Below are 17,186 nucleotides of genomic sequence, written 5' to 3'. Positions count from 1 at the left end.
GTACTTCGTTCAGTCTTGTTCTTTGTTACGGTTTGCTTCAGTGTCCACTGGTTCCAAGGGACTGCGGAGTCAGCAGCAGCTGAAGGCATCTCTGGGCACCTAAACCCAGTCTGGCCCGTCTCCACCTGTGTGGACAGTGTTCATTTTTCCTGGCTGCTTTCAGGGAATTCCTTGATGGCTTTTCTGGCCATTTGGCAGAACCAGCCCGATGGTAGATGATTAAGCTTGAGCATGTGTAGAAGGTATTCTTACTCCAGATTTTGGTGTCTAGGTGCTTTTTTTTAAGTCAATCTTAACATATCAATAGCAGTTTTCATCTGTATGGATTAATTCAATTAGATCTTCTTACGAAAATAGCCTACAGCTTGATGATTTACCAAAGTGATATAATCCTCAAGGACATATTACATCATATATTACAAGGACATATTTTGATCTGTTCTTAAAAGATTCATTACATAAAACTAATTTCTTAATATGAAATATGTAATACATATTTTAAAAGTAAAAACATGCACTATACATATAATACAAATATTTATATAAATATATAATTATTTTATACATTATATGTTATAAATTTTATATTAATATATATATATATATATATATATATATATATATATATATATATATATATATATATATATATATATATACTATATATATATATATATATATATATATATATATATATATTTTTTTTTTTTTTTCAATCCTTATCCTAATGGAATATATACATTTGGGGTAGGTAAGATAAAAAAAAAGTCTCTTATGCTCACACCAAAGCTGTGTTTATTTGATGAAAATACAGTAAAAACATAATATTCGCGAAATGTTTAAATGTGACTATGCATTCATTAGCCGAAGCGATTCATCTGCAATAATGACAGCGATATTCGTAGCTGTATCAGTAAATCTACGACTCTGTCTATTACGTACCAGCTTCCCATTTGAAAGCAGGTGATGGGGAATTTAGCGGTAATCAGGGGAACCGGCTTTACTGACGTAAATAGCGTGTGACAATTGCATGTGATATATCAGCTTCAGCCCTATATGTAATACGCTTTATTATTAAAAGTCACATTTTTACTTTCACAAATAAGAGATTTGTAGGCTGTATCGGGTGAATTACAATGACTGAAAGTGTCCGCTGCTCTCCTTGCCTGAACTTCAACTGAACTTGGTCTTATTGAAGCATTTAATTAACATGTGTTTGCCAGTGCACGGTTCAGGTAGAAGCTTTGTTTAAATGCGGGTCACAGGAAGAAGGTGACATCAGAGGGCTTCACCCACTGACTGATGGTGTTTGTGCTGGTGGCCCTGAGAACAGCGGGACACATCCGGTACTTTGTAGATAAAGTCGCCTTCCGCTGCACGAGAGCCTTAAAAGTCCCAATGAGAGGTAAATTTGACAACTTCACAAATGGTGAGCATTGCAATTCACTCACATTCTTAATCTTTCAAAAACCAGCATGTACAAGTATTTTACACAACATAGTTGCATATCATAAGGAAAGTGCGTATGCTTGGTTGCCTCAGTATTAAGGTTTTGGCTTTGTACCACACCACAGCTTCTAGTACTTTTGGGTGTTGATACCTAAATCAGTACTGAAGGCTACATATAAACAGCCTCGGATGACTGGAGAAATGAAACTACTGTCAGCAGATTTCAAAACATCAACCCATTTCACTTGCCACATGTCTTGGATTAACAGCGTTGATCTAAGTGATCAAAGTTAGCATTTTATATATTCACATTACTTTGCTGATGATTTGGATGGAGGGATATTTTTGAATATGTATAATTTATTTCATTTGTTTTTGTTGTTGTTTATATACATTCAGTTCTTCTTTCACACTGTGTTTCAGTGAAGTGGTTCAAAACAAACTCATTCCAAGATTTTGTTTGCAAAATTAATTTACAGTTTGTGAATATTAATTGGGTCATGCAGATGTTGCTTGGTAACCTTTCCTGAGAGTGTCCAGTCAAGTAATTTTAAGGAAACATTCATGATTGTGTTTTTCACCATAGTCGGATTCTTGAATTGGCAGCTGATCAGTGCACACTTAACAGCATGTGCCTTTCAGCCAATCAGTTAGCCCCTACTGAGCAAACATGATGTCACATAATTAATATTCATGAGCAAAGCCTTCATTTTTGTGTTTGTAAATGAAAGCTCCAATGTGAAACCACAAAAATATTAAGCACAACTGTTTTAAACTTTGACAAAAAAAAGAAATGTTTCTTAAACACCAAATCAGCATATTAGAATGATTGTAATAAGCAAAATGGCAATGCAATATGTAAACTGCAAACATATTTACAAATATTAAAGCATAAATGCATCAAGAAACATTTAAAAATCAAAAAAGCAAAACAACAATTAAACATGCAAACTATCAATTTATTTAAATATATATTTTCCCATGCATATGATAAATATTTTAAAAATTTTGTACAAAATGAAAATTAAATTGTATATAATTTACATTTTCCATTTTCTACACTAGGTGTAATATGTAAATTAAAAAACATTTTTTAAAGCTTTATACGTTGCTAAATTAAAATTAAATTGTATTACCCAAATTGATTAGATATGTTTAACATGTCCAAGCAAAAACTATAGCAAAATTATAATTTAAATGCCATTTTTCTTAAATGCATTGAGACTTAAGGGTAGGACACTTGAGATTGCATTTTCATTGTGATACCGCTGATAATTGTAGTAAAATGCAGTGTGAATTTCAAAATGCATTCTGAGCCAAATGTGCAGCAAAATGGTTGCAAAAATGGTTATTTTAAGTGTCTTTTTATTTTTCTTAAATGCATTGACACTTACATGTAAGATGTTTCGATCGCATTTTTCATTATATACCCTACCAGTGTAGAAATAAGTCAATGTGGATTTGAAAATGCATTCCGAGCTGATCATGCCCCCAACCTGTCAATCATTATATCAAGGTGGGGCTCGGCAACAAGACGCACAATGGGCTCAATATTCCCTATTAACCAAATGCTTTTCACCTGCCTCAACATCTCACTGTTTTACACTCCGATTGATACACATAAGCAGACAGTTCAATTCTACACTTTTACCTATTTGCTACCAAACTTGTTCTTCTCCTGAAGGCTAATAGATTGTGTGACCTCGAAGGCGCAGGTGTGCTGCCGCACATCTCTCACTCTACATGCTGAGTGATGCACATAAGCAAATTCCTACTCTTATTTACCACCCGCAGACATTAAATTTTATTCCTCTTTAACCAAGAACAGCTGCCGTGTTCCATGGCACCTAAACGTCACATCGCCTGCCACAAGAGCGCTCACATTTTATAGCTACCGGACACTGCGATTGATGCCAGGGATTTTTATATTAAAGGTGCCGTGATGGGGATGATTGACAAACCACTAGGTTGAACTAGTGGCTGAACTAGGTATTGCAGTCCAAATTCAAAATATTGAGAGGGTTTTTTCAACCCGCCCTCCTCCTCAGATTTGACGCACACGAAGGCTGCCAAATTGATCGACACAACATCAGGAACGAAGCCATTCTGGATCGCATGAACGTAAAATGAAATGTCCCAGGTTTTCCGCCATCTGGCAAACAAACCCGGGTGCTGAAATACAATTGGGTAAACTGGCAGTGGGTGGGTTTCACAAAACCAAAACAAACACAGACATTCCAGCCCGAATGCACATTACTTTTCAAAGGAGAATAACTGACTGCATTTTTTTTTCAGATAAACAAGTATGTTAACTATGTTAAAAAAGATTGGGCATTCCTCAAATTGGTGCAATTGTTTAGTGAAAACTCTGGCGCCAACCAATCACTTTGAAAGTATGAAACATGAAAACGTAAACAGGTAAGCTTTTAGGAGTTGTGCTCTGCCCCTAAATTTGATACGCCTCTAAAGCAGTGGCGTTGTGATTTACCAGCCGCACTGAGTACAGATTTGACGCTGTAGTGCAGGGGTCGGGCACCCAGAGACGTAGAGGGATAATCGGGTGGCACATGAGCAATAGGGGAAAGAGCATACCGACGCAGACATTTTGAGGTAATACTGTCTCATAAGTCACACATCCTGTTAGAGCCATAAATATTAATAAAGTGTGAGAAATTAACTTTACGTCAATCTGCGGACGATAGAGCGAGCATTTTCATTTTCATGTCGTCTAACTATAGTGCCGTTGTTTGAATACTAATTGAAGAGGAGTTAGGCGAAGAGGTCAACTGGAATGACCGCAAGGGCAAGAGCATTAAGAAGGTGCAGATGTATGAAAGACATCGCCACCAGAGTTCAACTCAACGCTATGAAGTAATTTAGAAATCTTTTGCAAGCGAAGATGTCTTCAAAATAACGACTTTATTCAACAATTCCTTTGTCAACAGTCTCCTCTTCTTTCAAATCTTCGCTTACAAAAAGTATTCTCGTATCTTCATAACGTTACGGTCGAACCACTGATGGCAGATGGACTATTCCTACGATGTCTTTCATACTTTTCTGCACCTTGACAGTGTAAATCACTTGGCAGTCTATGGGACAGTCACAGGCCTTCTGGTTTTCATCCAAAAATATTCTCAATTGTGTTCCAAGTCAAACGGCTTTAATGGGTTTGGAACCATTATGGGGTTAATTGATTAATGACAAAATTTTCATTTTGGGGGTGGAGTATCCCTAAGAACGTGCAGTAGCATAAAGAAAGCGGCTTGTTGTCGGTGACAGGCTCGAATGCATTTTTAAATCCATTATTGCATTAGTTCACACTGAGTGCAGAGAGTTTAATGAAAATGCAATTGAAACGTTGTGTAAGTGTTTTTCAATGCATTTAAGAAAAATAAAAGACATTATAAATCACCATTTTTGTATTGATGTCCGGTTTAAAACCAAGTCTCACTTACCATTTTTGCAACCATTTTGCTGCAGATTTGTCTCAGAATGTATTTTAAAATTCACACTGCATTTTTGCTACAAGTATCAGCTGTATCAATGCATGAAAAATGCATTCTGAAGTGTCCTACTCTTAAGTCTAAATGTGATTTAGGGAAAATGGTATTTAATGATAATTTTGCTGCAGTTTTTTAAAGCTTGACATGTTAAATATACTTAATCAATTTGGGTAATATAATTTCTATTTTAATTTTTGCAACTTATAAAAGTTTAAAATATGTTTTTAACACTTTACTTCACTAAAAATCCAATGTGTAGAAAATGGCAATGTAAATTATATAATGTAATTTTCATTTTCACTAAATGTTGCACATATGGTATGGACAAATGTAAATTTAAATACAGATATACATGGCTATTTTTAATTTATTGCATTGTCATTTTTGCATATTATATTCCAAATGGAATTTTGCTACCCATAAAAAGCTTCCATACAAATTGAGCTCTTTTCCATCACAGGAAATAAATTACATTTTAAAAATATACCAAAATATGAAATAGTTATTTTTAAGTTGTGAAAATATTTTACAATATTACTGTTTTACTGTATTTTTGATTAAATAAATGCAGCCTTTGGTGAGAATAACAAACTACTTTTTAAAACATTAAAAATCTTATCGATGGTGTGTATATAAGTACAAATAAGTCTCTTTACATTCAAATAGCTATGAATATTATTGTTATATGTAGCTTCTTTGGTGAAAATTCATCTTTTTTCTTTTATTTGCAGTGTGTAAGGAGAGCCACAAATGCCAAGGGTTGAGGAGTCGATGCTGGGTTTTCTGTTCTCCATAGAGGTCTCACTTCAAAAAACAAGGTGAGGTATCTCTTCCTGCAGTTGCTGCTGCCTTCTAGTCATTTTCATTTTTCACATTCACATGCATCCCTCCTCTGCACCTGGCCCTATATCAGCTGCTCTTCCTCTGTCTTGTCATTTGTGAACTCCCCCCCCCATTGACATTAAACAGGCAACGCAGAGTAGAATGAGATGAGAATGATTTGCCTTATGATCAGAGCAGTATAACGCGAACAATTACACTCTCGCTTTCAAGCTCCACCCGCTGACTCACAGGCTTGTGATATGTATCCGATCTGCCTATCTGTCTGAAAAACATCCCCAACCTTCAGCTGCAGGCTTGTTTTTCCATATGTTGTTTTCAGTAACTCAGATTTCAGCATGCTGAGAGAGACAGAGATAAAAAAGGATGGTAGGTGGAGAATGTGCATCTGGGGTTTGATTTTGTAACTCTGATCTTTGGTTGATGTTTCTGCCTCCTTGAATCTTGAACTTAACCCTCTGTCTGTGCCGCCTTTGAAAGAAGTTCTAGAATCACTGCAGTTGGTGTTCTGTTGACTCACTTAAATGCTTGTCTTCAGCTGTTCTGTAGTATGAGATTTGAATGGAATAACTCAATAATGCAAATTTAATACAGGAGGAGCCAAAAGAAGGTGTGCTTAATTACTTACCCTTCCCTTAACCTGGAGGGAAACCCACCTGTCAATCACCTGCTGTGAGAAACCAACTTTCAATAACCCCACTCAGGACTTCCGTCAGCAAGCTAGTCAAGGCTGGAGGGGGTGAGTGCTGGCGCTAGGGGAAATGGGAGTTGTTTGTTGCCCAGTTCAGTCGGAAAAATTGTCCATTTTGGGTTGAACGTAGTTTTATCTTTCATTCATTTCTGTACATATCAGATCATGGTGGTCCCAGAGGGGGCAGAGGTGGTTCCTGGGTGACCCAGCCCGGCTTACCCCATGCTTCCAAACCATGCCCACTTTCTGCTTTTTATGACCTGTAAGAAGAGCAAAGACTTCAAACGGATCAAAGGTTTAGAAAAATAATTGTTGAAATATGCCACATGTTGTGTAGTGTTTTGTTGTCTTTATTTTTTTATTACAAAGGGGGTCCAAATTTCTGAGATCACACAGAAAATCAGTATTTTTTTTCTATTAAACCTGGGAAAAAACAGTCGTTTTTAGCATTTGTTTTTTAAATCAGAGGAAAAAACAAACAAAAAAACAAAGATCCATTGAGAGGGGGCATGCACATTTATAATGTTAGAAAAATGTTAAATGTTGAACTTTATATTTATCAATTAATCCTAAAAGGTGCATAAATTTCAACAAAAATATTATGCAAATTGTTTTTAACATTGGTAATGATATATCAAGTTTAGTGAGCACTAATGGCACTGAAGCTTTGCCATCACAGGAAAATAACCTTTGAAAACACAGCAATGCATCATGTTGAAAACTAGCCACCATCACAGGAATAACAAATTACATTTTAAAATATATACAAAATTCAAGTATTTTTTTATTTTAATGATATTGCAGAACATTACTGTCTTTTCTTTTTTTATTTAAATAAAATGAGGCCTTGGTAAGCCTAATAAGAAAGATTTTCTTCAAAACATGAAAAACATGCCCTCCAATCCTCTAAACCCCAAACTTTCGAACAGTAATTTTTTACTCAAATGTTGTTATTCTGAAAATATAATTTGTAATAAACAATTGATATCTGATACTAGTCTGGGGAAGAGATATTAGGGGATCACAGCTTCATCTATTCTCTCGTTTTGTTTATCCCTGCTTTTTGAAGCAGCTGATTAGATTGTTTCAGTAAGAATTAAGCGTCCATTATGTAGGACAGGTGTCATATCTATATTAATTGACCTTTGCTTCACCATATGTTGACGCACTGGTCCTTTGTCTGGGCCACTTTTATGGACATCTTTCATTAGTGCAGTAAAGAGAGTCAGTCAAGCCAGCTGCTGGTTTACTGTGATCATCCAGAGCTGGGACGCCTTCCAGCATCCACATTATCCGTAACAGTCCCTGACCCTCAGCACAGCCTAATTAATACAGGCAGCACTGACCTGTGGGTGAAGGTCACACATGGGTTATAAGGATCGAAGGATATGACATTCTCTAATTGTTTGAGGTGTCAAACTCTATGCTTTATCCTAACAGGGGAATCCGCTGGGTGGTTGCATTTGACAGTGTGCACGAGGTAAATGGTGACAGATGATAACAGTATATAACGGAATGATTATTATTATATTAATATTAGGGTTATTCAAAATGACATATTTTCCAAACGAGTTTGTGATTAATCCATCCGCAAAAATAACAATACAACATGTTGTGAATCCTAGACACACAAAATCACACATGGTTATTCCCTTGGTACTTTGTATTACTTTTTTGTGAGTTTACACTACAGTGCCTAAAAGTTTGAGGTTGGTACCATTTTTTTTAAAATGTTTTTGAAAGTAGCCTCTAAAGCTACTCTCAAGGCTAAATTTATTTAGTCCAAAAATACAGTAAAACAGTAGCTATCAAGTTAAATAATATTATTTAAAAATAACTGTTTTCTATTTGACTATATATACTATATTAAATAAAAGAAAATGTAGTTTTCATCAGCCATTATACTTAGTGTCACATTATTGTTCAACAATGCATTCTAATATATGATGATTGGGACTCTCAAAACATCATGAGTTATTAGTCAAATTTTATAAACGGACATAATATTGTAACGGCCTTAATATTGTTCAGGATTTTAAGTAGAAAGTTCAAAAGATACAACATTTGTACTTGAAACTTAAATCTATTTCTGTACTCAATTGTAAATATGTTTTCTTGTTACAATTTGCAATTCAATTTGTAATGCACCTTGCTGACATAAAAGTTAGTAATTTCTTTAAAATTCTTAAACAAGAGCTTAAAATTCATAAATTAATATAGGAATAGGCTGTCAACTGATTAATTGCAATTACATTGCATCCGCAAAATAAGTTTTATTCAACATAAATGTATGTGTGTGTGATGTTATTATTTATTATTGTATATATGAATACAAAATAAATGGTCTATATTTAGAAAAATGTTATGGTTATAATAAGTAAATATACTTGTATATAATATATAAAGTATTACATGTAAATACTTGTAAATATTTTCCAAATATATACTGTATGGTGTAAACTTAGCTATATAATATATATATATAATAGATATATATATATATATATATATATTAAGATATAATATATCATATATATTATATATATTCTATTCTATATACACATAAAAAATATACACATTCCACACACGTATTATGTAAACAAAAACTTTTATTTTGGATGTGTTTAATCATGATTGATCATTTGACAGCACTACAATGAACCTAATTTGGAATGGAATTACATTTTATTACTATGAAAAAATTATGCAGCTGAAAATCATTCAGTTGCATCATTTCATAGTAAAAAATAAAATGAAATTTCTATTCAAAAAAGTAGGTTCAGGAATGCAGTACTTATTAAAATTTAAAACTATCTGTTATTTGCTGCAGTCATTTCTTGAATAACTGACTATTTCCTGTTTAATTCAGTGAATAGATATTATATTTTCTAATTGTTAGCACTGTTTCTTTTCTGCAGGAGCCTAGTAAAGAGGGAAGCAAAGTGTCCAAATCCCACAAAATGGGCAAGGAGCATCGAGAGCGGCCACGAAAAGACTCTGAGAGCAAAGCCACATCCAAAGTGGACGTTGAACGGGACGGCAGCAGCAAAACTAGCCGTGACCCTTCCTCATCTTCATCTTCATCCTCCAAGAAAACAGAGATCAAAGTGAAAGACGAGAACAAAGTCGTGCCCAAAGCTGCTTTCAAGGAGCCCAAACTCACGCTGAAGGAGTCCAAAATGGAAGGCATGTCTCCTAAAGGAGGGGGGGCGGGGTCAGCGGGCGGTGGAGCGGCCGATGGAAAAGCACCCAGCAAACGACCTTCCAATGCGGAGTCACCCAAACCTAGTGTCAAGAAGCCAAAGAAGGGGGGTTCAGAGGGGTCAAAAGGTTCCAGCAGTGGGGGGTTCACCGGCACCTCCCCCCGAACCGCGTCTTCCTCCATGGCCTCCTCGGGATATGCTGATAAGAAGGCCTCTAAAGAGAAGGGCCGCTGGGCCAAGAGCAAGTCAGATGCCCAGGAGGTCAAGGAGTCCAAGAAGCCTCCAGAATCCGATGACTCCAACTCAGATGATGAGGCCTCGTCAAAGTCTGAGGTTCGAATTAAGTGATAATAGTTTTGTTTATAAGATTAGTTTGGGATTTTAAAGCAAGATAACACTATTTATTTACTTATTTATTCAAAAAAAAAAAAAACATTAAAAGACTTTTAAAAAAAAATTTAACTGAATATGCATGTTACAGAAGGTTTGTTTTTGGTTTCAATTACAATGTAAATTGTTTATTTAGTTAAATAAGTTAGGGGTTTTCAACCTTTTTTTTACTGTGTTAAATAAATTTTAAGTTTACAATTTTCCACCATATTTATGTCTATTGTCTATATAAACACTATATCTATTGATTAGTTAAAATAGTGTTGGACCCTTTTTTACAAAGAAGTTAAGTTAGTTGGTCATTCCACACATATTATTAATAATACACCCCAAAAAAATCAGGGCTTGACCACAAGTTAATCTTTTTTTTGTTTTTTTTTTTTTACAAAACATATCTATTATAGTAAATATTTATTAATTTTCTATTTATACCCTAAATTTATTGTAAAAATCTCCAACTTAAACTTTTACAACATGTCCGCTCTTCCTACGCATTCAGCACTCCAGCCCGTCTAATTCCCGCTCCAGTCAGGAGTCCGCTCCGGATTCAGACTTTGACCACAGCAGACCCAAGCCAAGGTAGGATCTGCTTCTTTTACTGCGGGCGTGTCATGATAAGAAGCGGTCAGATCCTTAAATAGATTTCCCAATCCACTTTAATCCAGGTTAACCATGCAATGCTTTGACGTTGCCGTATAGAGAGGGTAAGGACGTTGTCAGAACCAAGGAACATTCCTTAAAATGAAGGAATGAGTGGGGCATTTTTTAAAAAAGGTATGCCTGTACTTTGTTTTTAGTGGGTTTGAAAAGTTCATTAACACCCCCATAAGTGTTGCCGGGAAACTCATGTTGGACTGGTCGTTATGGAACGTTGAGCTTTAGGGTGAAGGACCTCCAGTCGGAGGAGTCTGATGATGGACGTAGCAGCTCAGACGAAAGAGACGCCACTTCAAGAACAACCTGCCCAGTCGAGACTCCAGGTCATTCTCCCTCTTTCCTGTCAGTGTTTGTTTAAGCAGGTCTTTCAGATGTTTTAAGTCTCTGTAATCCATGTTAGCAGCGGCAGAGAGCAGGTTTGTTTGCTCAGAGTAAACACTTCTTCATACGCCTCTCTCTATTCTTCATCTCACTCAAGTGTTGCTGAACTGCTTTGAAAGACTTATTTTTGTGAGGCTGGAAGTGTGAGATTAATGGTAGAATTGGATTTTCTTTCAGTGTTTATTATAATTATTCTTTAAAAATGAATTGTATTCATTCAGATTTAATTAAAAGTATTCATAAAATTTCAATAAATAGCTTATCCAAAAAAGACAAATAAAGATCATTTACTTTTTCTCATATTGTTCCAAACCCTAATGAATCTTTCTTCCTATTTTGAATTATTCTTTATAATAATTCTAATAAAATAAAATATGTATATTTAATATTGAAATTGAAGTCTGGTGCTGTCAAATTGCAAATTGTCAAAAAGTATTTTAAAAACGTGGTTCATGTGACTCATTGGAAGTGGTCGATGTGATTTATGCACTATATTTAATGTTTGTTTAAATTTTACATTTTATTGTTAATTTAAATTATTTATTGAAAAGCTTGACTTAGTTCTTTAGTGTTAAAAAGAGAAAAATAATAATCTGATTTGGAAGTAAATCAAAAATACAGCAAGAAGCAGTATAATGGAAATATTGTTCCTCTATTTAAAAAACTGCTTTCTATTTGAATATATTTTAAAATGTAATTCAAAAGCTGGAATTTTCAGCAGCTATTACTCCTAGTCTTCAGTGTCACTATGAACCGTCGAAAAATCATTCTAATATGCTGATAGTGTTCAAGAAACGTTTTTGTTTTCTTCGATTATCAATACTTTGATTCCTTGAATAGAAAGATCCAAAAAATAAGCAGTTCTATGACATAAAAATCCTCAGGATTTAACCGCTAAAAAAGTTTTCTCAGGCGGATGATTTGCTTCATTCTAGCAGCGGCCCGAGATCGGCCCATAGGGAAAAAGCCGTCTGTCAGCCAGAAGTGTTTTGTAGAGTCGGCGCGGCTCTGGCCCATTATCTTCTCACCGATGCCGAGACTGAACCGACAGAGACGCATTTCAGCCAGAATCAGCCCGAGTGTTATTGCTATCTGGGTATATATTTACATGTTATAACTTAAAAATTTGAATGTAATACCTTTTTTCCTAATAGTTTTGCGATCAAATCTTTTGTTCACGTATTAAACTGAGACGATGCGCATCAAAGTTTTAGTGGAAAAAGAGAGTTTCAGACAGTCCTCATCTCTGCTGCACATCAGTGCTGCCGCACACAGTCTGATAAACGCAGCTCCGCTGTGCAGCGAGAGAGAAATGACGGAACAGTGTTTGTGTAGACAGGTCTTTCAGATGGTTTAAGTCTCGGTATCATGTTAGCCGCGGCAGAGCGCAGGGTTTGTTGCGCAGCGTAAACACTTCTTCATGAGCCTCTCCTATCGTCATCTCCTCAAGTGTTGCTGAACTGCTTTGAAAGGGACTTATTTTTTGTGAGGCTGAGTGTGAGATTAATGGTAGAATGATTTTCTGTCAGTGTTTATTATAATTATTTCTTAAAAATGAAATGTATTCATTCAGATTTAATTGAGTATTCATAAATTTCAATAAATAGCTTATCCAAAAAAGACAAATAAAGATCATTTACTTTTTCTCATATTGTTCCAAACCCTAATGAATCTTTCTTTTCTATTTGGAATTTTTTTTTATTAATTATTATTTTTTTAAATATGTATATTTAATATTGAAATTGAAGTGTGGTGCTTGTCAAATTGCAATTGTCAAAAGGTATTGTAAAAAACGTGGTTCCTGGACTGAATTAGGAAGTGGCAATGTGATTTATGCACTATATTTAAATGTCTTCTGAAACCCTTAAAGACTGTTAAAATTTTAAATTATTTATTGAAAATCTTGACTTAGTTCTAGCTGTTTAAAAAAGAGAAATAATATTATCTGATTTCGTGAAGATGTAAAATCCTTAAAATACAATAAACGCAGGAATAGTAATGAATATTTTTACTATTTAAAACAACTGCTTTCTATTTGAATATATTTTAAAAAGTAATTTCCAAAGCTGAATTTTCAGAAGCTATTACTCCAGTCTTCAGTGTCTCACATGAACCTTCAGAAATCATTCTAATATGCTGCTTAGCTGTTCAAGAAAACGTTTTTTATTAGTATTATCAATATTTGATTCTTTGAATAGAAAGATCCAAACAATCAGCATTTATATGAAATAAAAAGCTTTTGTAACATTATACACTATACCATTCCAAAAGCTTGGGAGTCAGTATGGGAAAGAAATGATATAAATTAATACTTTGGAAGGGGAAAGAAATGATATAAATTAATACTTATATTTAGCAAGGATGCTTTACATCGATCAAAAGCGATGATAAAGATATAATGTTACAAAAGATTTCTATTTCAGATCAGTGCTGTTCTTCCTAATTTTCTATTCATCAAAGAAACCTGAAAAAATTATACTCGAGCTGTTTCAAATATCATAATAATAATAATACATAATAGTTTTTTTGAGCAGCAGATCAGAATATTAGAATTATTTCTGAAGGATCATGACTGGATTAATGATGCTAAAAATCATCTTTAAAAACACTGGAATAAATTACATTTTAAAATAAAAACAAAAAGAAAACAGTTATTTTAAATAGTAAAAAAAATCATTTTTTGCTGTTTTGATTGTATGTTTGGATCAAGTAAATGCAGGCTTGGAGAGCAGAAGAGACTTCTTTAAAAAACACATTAAAAAATCTTCACTGGTGGAAAAATGTTTGACTGGTAGGATATGACAGAATTTTTCATTTTTTGCTTGGTTAATCCTTTAATTTCCTCACAGAGTTGAACTCTTTGATATTTGCTCTTCACAGGCTGAGCTTTTAGACAGCGGAGTGACTGGGCCAGTGACGTACCGCAGCGTCCCCAGTCGAGACCCACCTCACCCAGCCACCGAAACACAGCACCACCACTTTCAACAAACAACAACAACAACAACAAGGTGAACTGATACTCAGGACTGTGGCGGCTCCTTGTTAAGCCTTGACAAGTCATCCAACTGGTGTGTTTGTTCATTTAGTCATGCTGATCGTTCAGTTTGCAAGCACCACACTGTTTTGCTCCTTTGTAATGTCTGGATGGTTGACTGTGGAGATGATGAGACGATTCACTGACGCCCAGTGCTGAAATGTGGTGGCGACACACAGCTTTTGATCCAATGGGACTGGGAATGCTGTGTAACTGGGTGCTGACAGGAGATCACTGGGATTTAGAGCCGGGCTCCCGGCCACTTGGTCCACTCTTACTGGAAAAACACTGCATATGGACAGCAATGTCTCGATTACGCATTCTTTAAAACATATGCTATTAGTCCATTGTATGAGTTTTTTTTCCCTCTGTCTTCTCTCATCTGTCCTTTCCTGCCATTTCTTTGGTCTGTCTTCATACATGGTGTCAGGCAAAAAGAGTCCAGAACCCTGTTTACGACAAGAAAAGGTCCTGAAGAAGGGAATACGACAAGGTAGGAAGGGTTAAATCAACCTTTTTTTAATTTTTACACCTCTCAATCCCATAAGTTACTCCTGTTTGATCATTTTGACCCAACTTCCAAAAACCTTCTTTCCTGGTCTGCTGGCCACATTGGTGCAACTCTTAAGGGATTACTAAACGGAAATGGAACTTTAGATGAATATGGTTTCAATAGAGTTTTCATTTAGGGCATATTGCTAAGCGAATAAAAGTGAGACATAAAACATTAACTTTACATGTACAAAATTTGAAGCTTTACATTGAATGCCCACTTTACATTTTACACCACTTCTTGCTGTTCCTTGGGAATCAAACCCATGAGGCTTGGCATGCTAGGCCATGCTCTAATGAGCTACAGGAAAGTCTGATACTCTAATAAGCATAAAAAAAATACATAAACAGCACATTTTCAAATTAATATTCAGTTTAATTCGATTTAACTATATATTTTGCAGATATTAATAAGGGTATACTTATAAAACAGCTATAATAATAATTTATATTGTTCTTATTGCTTTCATTTTTACAAGTTAAAATTATAATTCAATTGTAGTAAATTGTTATACAAGTTAACTATAATTATATAATATATTATAATATAATATAATGAAATGTTATAATTAAATTTTTTGATTAAAACAATAAAAATATATAATAACTTTATTACATTTTATATTTAAAAAAACAGCATTTTTTCTTATATAATTTACAAACAATCAATTGCACTTAAAATACATAATTTATTTATATAAATTACATTGATTATGAATGTTAAAAGATATTGGAAAAATATAAATATATGGAAATAAACTACATTAAATACAAACACAACAAACAACTACAACTACATGAACATGGTTTGTATTATTATTTGGTATTTATTATTATTATTAGTATTATTATTATATTAATAAGGCATGTTTTGAAATACCATAACAACTACTTTTATTATATAATAGCAACTATGGTTTATTTGTTTATTAAAAAATATATATATTTTTTTTACACCTATGTCTCAGGAGGCAGTTCACCAGTGTTGTACCTAAGGTCCACTAGTTAGTGCATAATGCATGACATCATGCTGCTAATAGTAGTTTGTAATACTGTTCTTTACAACTAATTTAAGTAAACATGGGTGATGTTAATAGTTTAAGCTTTAATGTGTTTATATGTGTCTTAAGAGTAAAACCAGACCTTCTGGTCTCTTGTTCCTGACATCTTCCTCTCCTCTTTTTTTTTTTTTCCAGGCGTACACTGAAGAGCTGGTAGACCTTCATCGCAGTGCTGATGGCGTTAAGAGAAGCGTAACGTTCTTTACAGCAGGTGGGCGTTTTTTGTGTGAATTGAAATAGCTTGTGTTTGTGTAAAGGCTTTGAACAAAAACCATTGACCCGTTTCCTGCCCAACCCAGATCGTGAACCTCATCGAGGAGACCGCCACCTTTAATGTCACCAACACAACTTTTGACTTTGACCTTTTTTCGTTGGATGAGTCAACTGTCCGTAAACTACAGAGCTACCTGGGAGCCCACCGCCACATGACAGGAAAGTCCATCAACGACGGGGGAGGGGGGAGGGCTGTCCTTTTTCGCTTCTTTTGTCCTGAGGAGAGGCTGCAAAAGGTGAAGTTCTGTTCCACAGGAAATGAAAACAGTGGGAAATCATGAAAAGGATTGTGAAACGTACAGTATTTTGAGAAGGAAGTGCAGCTGTATGTACCAACACTACAACACTTCTTCGCCGCCTTAACGGGCCAGCAACTGCTAGAGGTCACATTAGAATCAGCCGCAAAGAAAAAAAAAAAAAAGTCTCCCGGTAGCATTACGCACTGATGCATCAAAGGTTGCAACCTTTTATATTTTATTTTTGTACCAATGTTTTTCAAGGTATTTTTTGATTGTGGTCGGAAAAAGGAAGCCCCGCACGAGCCATGAATGTATCGCTGTTTATCTTCTAGGGCTAGTCTTAGTGCCTTTTTCACACCATCTCATTTGTGCTCTTAGGAATTACCGCAGTGTTATCTTTCACTCCGACTTTAGTCATCCTTCTATATATGTGGGATCCCTGGATATCATCCCGGGAAGATTCCGATTTGTATGCCAATATGTATCAATCCTCATTTATGTGTTCGCCAAATGGGCCTTAGAACTTAAATGTCGTGCATTGCTAGTGCAGCTTGTGAAAGTATTTGGAAATCTGTGTTGATCTCTGTGTTTTCTGTCATCTTATCTGGTTCATTCATTAGACTAAGCGGGAGAGATAAAAGAAAAGGACGAGATGTGCTGTTTTCCTCTCATGTGGCCCCTGAAACAGCAGTCTGTAGATTCACTGTGCTTCTGACTCTGACTCTCTCGCAGAGCGACTATATCTCGACTTGACTGACTTCACCTCTGTGTCCATTGTTATGCTAATAGCTTTAAGAGGCTCCGTGGCCTGAGCTGCAGACCACATGCCCTTAACTTCACCCTGCGAGAGTCTGGGAGTGTCGTTTGCACGGGTTTTGAATCTCCAGCTGATTCGTCTGAATCGTAACGAACA

The 17,186-nt window shown here is 35.2% G+C and overlaps 1 pseudogene; it reads left to right on the top strand.

The window, feature by feature from the left end:
* LOC109059298 overlaps positions 1-16,315 on the top strand; it is a 25,866-nt pseudogene extending 9,551 nt beyond the window's left edge.
* Positions 16,316-17,186: the final 871 nt, after the last annotated feature.

This window comes from Cyprinus carpio, chromosome B8, assembly GCF_018340385.1.
Source record: "Cyprinus carpio isolate SPL01 chromosome B8, ASM1834038v1, whole genome shotgun sequence".
NCBI classification, from domain to species: domain Eukaryota; kingdom Metazoa; phylum Chordata; class Actinopteri; order Cypriniformes; family Cyprinidae; genus Cyprinus; species Cyprinus carpio.
This window is presented reverse-complemented; position numbering and strand designations above follow the sequence as displayed.